Source organism: Sarcophilus harrisii, chromosome 4, assembly GCF_902635505.1.
Source record: "Sarcophilus harrisii chromosome 4, mSarHar1.11, whole genome shotgun sequence".
Taxonomy (NCBI): Eukaryota; Metazoa; Chordata; class Mammalia; order Dasyuromorphia; family Dasyuridae; genus Sarcophilus; species Sarcophilus harrisii.
This window is the reverse complement of record NC_045429.1, coordinates 176,024,993-176,032,637: the sequence shown is the minus strand read 5'-3', so window position 1 is coordinate 176,032,637 and position 7,645 is coordinate 176,024,993. Positions and strand designations below refer to the sequence as shown.

The window sequence follows — 7,645 nt, the reverse complement described above, 5'->3', positions numbered from 1 at the left end:
TCCGCGGCGTTCGGGGCGGAAGGCGGAGAGCCGGGAGCCCAGACCCAGACAGCCGCGTCCTGGGGTTCTGGGTTGCCCGACTCCTTGGGAGTGGAGGGGACAGCGGCGACTGGGGGCTAGCGATGGAGTTGGGGGGAAACGGGCACCCAAACTGGCGGAGCCTTGCCTCGAACATCTCCCGCGATGATGCCGCGCTTGGCAGGAGGGCCGAAGGAGCTGGTGCGGGGGTCGCGCAGCTGGTAGCCCCACTGATCTCCCTGGAGGTTACTCCAGTTGGCGCAAAAGGACAGTGCTCGTGGGATGGGGTAGGTTCCCAGCTTCGGGCAGAGCGGCTCATAGCCGCAGGACCCTCCGTTCCTTTAATCCGAAAACAGGGGAGAACTGAGGCAGTTTTTCTGGGAAATCAAATCTTGCCCTCTTTTACCTCCCCCCACCCCCGGGGGAGGGACCCTCACCTTTACAGCAAAGATTTGGACTGTGATGGCAGAAAAGGGTTCCAAAGCCCTTTGTGAAAGTACATTAAGGTTTTTCTCCTCCCTATATTTTGATGAAATAATAGCGGTGTTTACATGGCATTTTAAGATTCATAAAGTACTTTTCTTCTAGTCATCTTTTGAAAAACAAAAACGTTCAACGAATTGTTAGCCCTTTTGTGGAACTGACTAAACTGAGATTTAGAGAGTTCAGAACACCTTGTGGAAGCTCCAGTGGCGCAATCGGTTAGCGCGCGGTACTTATAAGACAGTGCAGGCGGAGTGATGCCGAGGTTGTGAGTTCGAGCCTCACCTGGAGCATGGCTTTTTGAGTAGTTCCTTTGCCTTTCTTAGAGCTATAACAAAATGTTTCTCTATCCTTTCCTGCCAGTGGCTACCTTAATTAACAGCAATTATGACCCTTTCTCTATACTGCTGGTAGATAACCTTATTGTTTGCTTTTTATTTATTTATTTAATAGCCTTTTATTTACAGGTTATATGCATGGGTAACTTTACAGCATTAACAATTGCCAAACCTCTTGTTCCAATTTTTTACCTCTTACCCCCCCCTCCCCCAGATGGCAGGATGACCAGTAAATGTTAAGTATATTAAAATATAAATTAGATACACAATAAGTATACATGACCAAAACGTTATTTTGCTGTACAAAGAAGTAATATAATGTTGAAAAAATACAGACCATAGACTTTCTAAAAATAATGAATCATACATATTTCTAAAAAGTGACTGGAAGTCCTAAAATAGATATTTTTATAATTCACTACAAAAGGTGAATAATTACATGGACCTTTAATTAAGGTGCAAATTAGAACTCGTTATGTGAGCCCTTTCTCAGAAGGTGTCACAGTTGTGATGGGGCTAGACTTGGAGTCAAGAAAATATAGATTGAAATCCTTTTTGACTCGAATTAGCCATATGATCTTGGACAATCATTTAACCTCTCTTCATTGCTACTGGCAGTTCTCAGACTGGAGGACCACAGTTAACAGACTAATTTGTTTCAGGCTGAGGACATTTACTTCTCACCCCCCCAAGTTCCTTATTTTAAATTGTTTTTATAGTTCTTGTCTGTAAAATGGGATTGTTAACAAGTGCACTAATTGCTTTTTAGGGTTGTGATGAAAAACGTTCTAAATGGGTCAGTATTGTTATTGGAACATTTTAAAAATTGAGTTAAGAAAAGAAGGTCCCTTCAGGCCCACTCTCATTATAACTAAGGCAGCCTCATTGGCTCAGTGGATAGAGTTTGGGAGCTGGAGTTTGGAAGACTTATTTTACCTGAATTCAAATGGGTGATCCTGGCAAGGGACTTAACCTTATTTGCCTCAGTTTCCTGATCTGGAAAATGAGCTAGAGAAGGGAATGCAACTGATGTAATATAGCTTCTGAAGAGACAGCAATAATTTTAAGGTCCCCTGACCTTAGGGTGCTTCTGTTTTAACAATCTGTCAGTGATCTAAATCTTCTGGCTTTGGAATCTATAATCCTGAGGTCCTCTGATCTAAGAATGCTATTCTGTCAATGATTGTAAAAGTCTTCTGGTCTAGGAATTTAATAATATAACCTTTAGTGATCCTGAGACTCTCTAACTATTGTTTTTACAATCTTGTCTGTCGATGATTCTAAAGTCTTCTTTAGTCTTAGGTCTACTAGTCAGTATAATCAAATTCCTAACACCACTCCTTAGTTCTACCTCTAAGCCATAAAATTAGCCTATCAATAATATGAAGAACTAGATAAATGTGTCTTCCAGCTTCAGGTTCTTTGCTAAAATATTTGAACTTAGTCCCCTTCAATTGGCATTACCATTACTATAAACTTTGCCCTTGACTTGGATATAGGTTCAAGTCTGCAAATTCTTTTGAGACACATCTGGACTACCTTTTGGAGTCCCTCCTCAACCTCAAAAGAACCACTTCAGTATCTTTGCCAAGAAAATCTCAAATGGGTGCAAGAAGAGTCAGACCGATTCAAAATGACTGAATAACAACAATACTGTTCCCTTAAGGCCAATGTTATTAAAACCCCTTTGTGTGTCATGGACAATCTGGAGAAGGTTATGGACCTCTACACAAAATGTTTTTAAATGAATAAAATAAAATATGTAAAGACAATTAATTACACTTAAATAATTACCAAAACCTTAAAAAAAAGTTCTCAGTCACTTCCCTAGGGTAAGAATTGTATTGTACTTTTTATTCACCATGAAGTACTGGATAGAGTGCTGGATTCCTTGCCAAAGAAGACTCCAGTTCTAATTCTGCCTCAGAACCTTTCAAACTATATGATTTTGGGCAAATTATTTAACATTCCTGAGCACAGTTTGATCATTTGTAAAACTGAAATTCAGTGAGATGGCCTTCTTAGTCCCTTCCAACCCTAAATCTTTCAACTCATGAATTTCCTTACTAACAAGTTCTGTTAGCTGAATGGTTTCATTCCTTCTAAAAAAATGTGCCTCAGTAAGCATTTGATGTTAGACATTTCTTAACAAAATTGTCCAAAGCAACCAATACTTTAACAAGTGTTATTAAAATTCTGAATTTTAGAACTTGCAGGGCTCTTAGAGGTTGTGTGGTCTCCTCTCTTATTTGACAATATGCAGTATACTCAAAGATGTCAGATTTAATTTTGAAGATAGGAATCTTTTTCTTCTATTTAGCCAAATCCTTTGATTTTTTTTTTCCTTAAGAATTTCTACATTGTTATTTAAACCTGCTGCCTTAAGTTTTGTTGTAGAATGCACTTCTTAAAAAATATAAATTATTAAACGTGAAAGTTGTTAAATATAATCCTAGATTCAGTGCTCCTAAAGTAGTTGTAAAGAATATCCTGAGGGCATCAGATTTTGCTGTGTGTACAGTATTAGAATTCTGGTGGAACATGAGATTTTGGAAAGGATTGGCTGGATAATGTTTTTAGGAAATAGAATATCCTTTACTTTAAAAGTAACTTTTCTGCTGTGAAGTGAATCGTTATTATGATTCTGTGAAAATGACATTTTTTCCAACATAGGACTATAGAGGAAATATGCTTTACAATTTGTTTTTAAGATGGTTTAGGGACTTGCATTATTGTAATTAATTCTTTACAAATAAATCCTATAGCCTTTATTTCTCCAGTGCAACGTTTTTACATCTTCTCTTAGTGACAGAGCAAACCCAAAACTCCATGATGACAAAAAATAAGCAACAATATCTTTGAAGTCACCTTGTTGGAAAAAAAAAAAAACAAATACCACCACCACAACAAATCATTATTAATCCACTTCAGAGTGAAGAACTAAAGGAGAAAATGACATGATTTGTACATAAGAAATGATATTTCTAAACAAGAATAGTTGTTAGTTACTTAGGTAGATCTACCAATTGTCACTTCAGTAATCTTTTCCATTAGGAAAGGATTCTTAGCTTTAGAATTTATGTATTCCAGTTATTTTATTTTACAAATGAGATAACCAACTCCCCCTGGGATTTGATCTGCCCATGGATTGCAGAGCTAGATTTTGGATCCAAGAACTGTGAATCTAGATACATTGTTCTTTTCCCTTGGGTACATTGCTTCTTACAAAACTTCTTGGTCTAAAAATGCATTGTAGAAAAATGTTGTGTCTATGATCTTTCTCATCAACTATAGCATTTCTTAGGCAGCTAGGTGGTGCAGTAGGTAGAATAGGAGGATTTGACTCAAAAATGTACTACCTTTATGACTTTGGACAAATTACTTAATCCCTTTTGCTCAGTTTCCTCATCTGTGAAAAATGAACTAGAGAAGGAAATGGCAAACCACGTTAGTATTTTTGCTAAGAAACTCCAAAATGAGGTCACAAAGTGAGTCACACATTAACTGAAGACTAACAAGCACTTGTACTTATCTGATGTTGTGATCAGGCTCTACAAAGGAATTTAAACACACTACCCTCAAAGAGCTCAGATTCTAAAAAATACTGATGACAGTAAGACATGTACATTCAAAATTTTTATTCAGTAGACTGGGCACTTGAAACAGCAAATTAAATAAACTCTTCTCCATCGACTCATGTTCGAAGAGAAGAGATGATGACATAGACCTGGGTGCCAAACATTTTATTTACTAGGACAACAAAAACAAAAACCCAGCACTTGAAGAACCCCATACTTTTATGTCTGCATAAAAAAAGGAGTTCAGTGAAAGTATAAATGAGACCATAAAAAATTTAGTACATGCACAAACAGATGGTAGCTGAACAGGACAGAGTTATCTTAACTAGGTTGAAGAATGTTAAAAACCTTGCTTCTGAAAATGGAAAGGGGAGATGGAATGAGGATCCCTGTAAATTAGAGTTTTGGAGCTCAGGATAGCTGTTTCGTGGTGGCAATGGCCAACATAAAAGAGTTTCTTTTCAACTCTTGGTCTTTCCTCAAATCTTTCCCTTGCCTCCTTAAACCCTTTAAGATCTCCTAGGCTGATGAAAATGAATGGTGTGGGTACTTGCAAAATTAGCCATGAACTTTCTTTTTTTTGGGGTGGAGAAGAGAAGGATGAGATGGATCAAAGGTGTGTGTGTGGGGGAAGGTATCAAGCCTAAAAAAAGATTTAAAAGTCAAGAGGCCTAAAGGAAACAATAAAATAGTTTATTAAAGTGTATTTTTATTTTAACAGTAAAATGTTGTATTTCTTGTCTGCTCTTTATGGATAATATAGATGTCTCAGGAATTAAAAATACTAATCTGTTTTGGTGAAATCAGGTTATTTTTCTCTGTACACAATAGAAATAACTAGTCTAGCATATATATTTATTTTGAGAATTAGAATACTCCCATGCAAAGCCTCAAGAGACAGATATAAAATGAAAAATCAAAACACTTAAATTAGCCCCACGCATCTGGCTTTCTTTGCTAAAGAGGCTTTTAAATCTAATGGAAAGCCAAAGTCAACATATGCCTTATTTTGCCACACTCTGAAAGCCTATAAGCAGAATGGCTATAGGATTAGAAGAGGAAGTTCCAAACCTTAAATCCTATATGAGGGATTCTCAACTTTTTTTGTATCATGAATTCTTTTGGCAGTTTAGCGAGATATAGGAATACCTTCCCATAATGATGTTTTAAATAAAATATTCATAATTTCAGAAAATAGTAAATTTCAGTTTGAGATTAATGAAAATAATATATATATATTTCCATCCAAGTTCACAGATGTCCCCTAAAATTTTCATATGATAGGAATGCTGTCAGAGGATCCTAGATTAAGAAGCCTTGTCCTAAAGAGGGACCTCACTGACTCTTGTTATCTCATATTTACATCACTGAAGAGACAATAAGCCCATAATTATATGAAGATATAATTGAGTGAGTACTCTATGAGTACTCAAAGTCATAAGGATGAAAAGTTTAAAATGACTTGTATTTTCTCCATCCTAAATTTTAATTATATTCAGCAATAGAGGAGAAAATATTTTATAAAGTGTTACTGGAAGTAAGGTTTAGACTATCTTACAATAAGCTTTTAGTACTTAAATGATCTGCATAGAATGTAAGCTTCTTGAGGGCAGGGACTATTTTATTCTTTTTTTCTTTGAGAGCTTTGTGTAATATCTAGCATATCTGTTTTTTTTTTAATTGAATTTTACTTCATATAGTGATATTTCAGAAAATGTTTTGACCTATAATCTGCCTTCATGTAATAATAAGCTTTTTTATAACAATAGGATTTTGCTGCATTATAGTGATAATAACTAAGCTGTTAATAATTTAGTATAACACAGACTTACATAGTTCAGTGCTTGACATAGCACATGACCTCAATATTAATTAGTTTCAGTTTCTTCCTCTTGCCCCAGTTACAGGGGTAGGAAGTCACTTTTTTCCCCTCCCATTGCTTGGCTATGTCTGTCCTTATGGAAAGGATAAAACAAAGTATAATCTATTTTGTCTAGTTATATTAACAATCATAGCATAGATTCCTGTGTAGGGATTATCTACAAAGAAAGGATTGTGATCAACTCAACAACAGCAAATGGAGTCATCAGTTTATGAACAATCCATGATCCCATTTGAGATTTTCTTGGAAAAGATACTGGAGTAGTTTACCATTTCCATCTCCAACTCATTTTACAGGTAAGGAAATGGAAACAGAGTCAAGAAACTTTCCCCGGGTCACACAGTTAGTAAGCATCTGAGGCTACATTTGAATTTAAGAAAATGAATCAGGCTTCCTGACTCCATGCTCAGTGCTCTATCCATTTCAGCACCTAGCTGTACCTTACTTGTCTAAGTTAACACATCTATAAATGTGAATTCCAGCTTTGAGTGCTTGACAGAAAAATAAATACTTCCCCTCTCTTTGTTATTCCACTACTTTGGGATGGAAACGGCAAAAATTATAGTACTCATGTTTTCACCTTTAAAAACAAGTTTCCTAATGATTAGCAGACTTTTTGTACTTTTCCAATTAGTTACCTCAAGCAACAATTGATTTCTTTCCTTACTTTGTCAGTATCTGCTTGCAAACAGTCCATCCTAATAATTACCCTTTTAGGAGCCTGGGAACTGTTGATAAGGTTACTGCTGAGGAACAGCATGTTTTATTTGCTCTAAGTGTAATCTGAAATTGTTGTTGACATTTGTTCATTAAACAATAATTTTCTTAGTTTTCTATATCTATCAAGGAGTAAGGGAGGAAAAATATCTCTGAAAACACAACTTCACTCCCACACCTCAAGCTAATAATAAATTCTTTTAAAAATGAGAAATATTTAAAATTTATTCATATTTATAGATTTATATTTTTCAAAAATGGGTTGCTTATCTGCGCTTGCTGTTAGAGTGAAACTTAAGAATTTTTGGCATACTAATGTTAATGTTTGACATCATAATGTCAAATATTTTTTCTTCCAAATGCTCATGCTTTTTTGGTATAGAAATGCCTCACTTATCCAACATATGGAAGAATGAAGTATTCCAAATCTGGGAATTTTCCAAGACAACTAAAATTTGTTCTTTTAAGGAAAAAATTTATTTTATTAATTTTTGATGGATAGCTTTACTAATGTGTTTCCACACTTCTTTTCCCTTCTTTAATCAAGGTTATTGAACATAATTTAATCTTAAATACTCGGGAATATCAGTTGTGGTGTGTGTAAATATCAGGAATATCCTCAGAGGAGC

The 7,645-nt window shown here is 35.8% G+C and overlaps 1 non-coding gene across 1 annotated transcript; it reads left to right on the top strand.

Annotated features, from left to right (window-relative positions):
- Positions 1-701: 701 nt before the first annotated feature.
- On the top strand, positions 702-794 carry TRNAI-UAU. The gene is given in 2 exon segments: positions 702-739; positions 759-794. It is a non-coding gene; the product is annotated as a tRNA-Ile (tRNA).
- Positions 795-7,645: the final 6,851 nt, after the last annotated feature.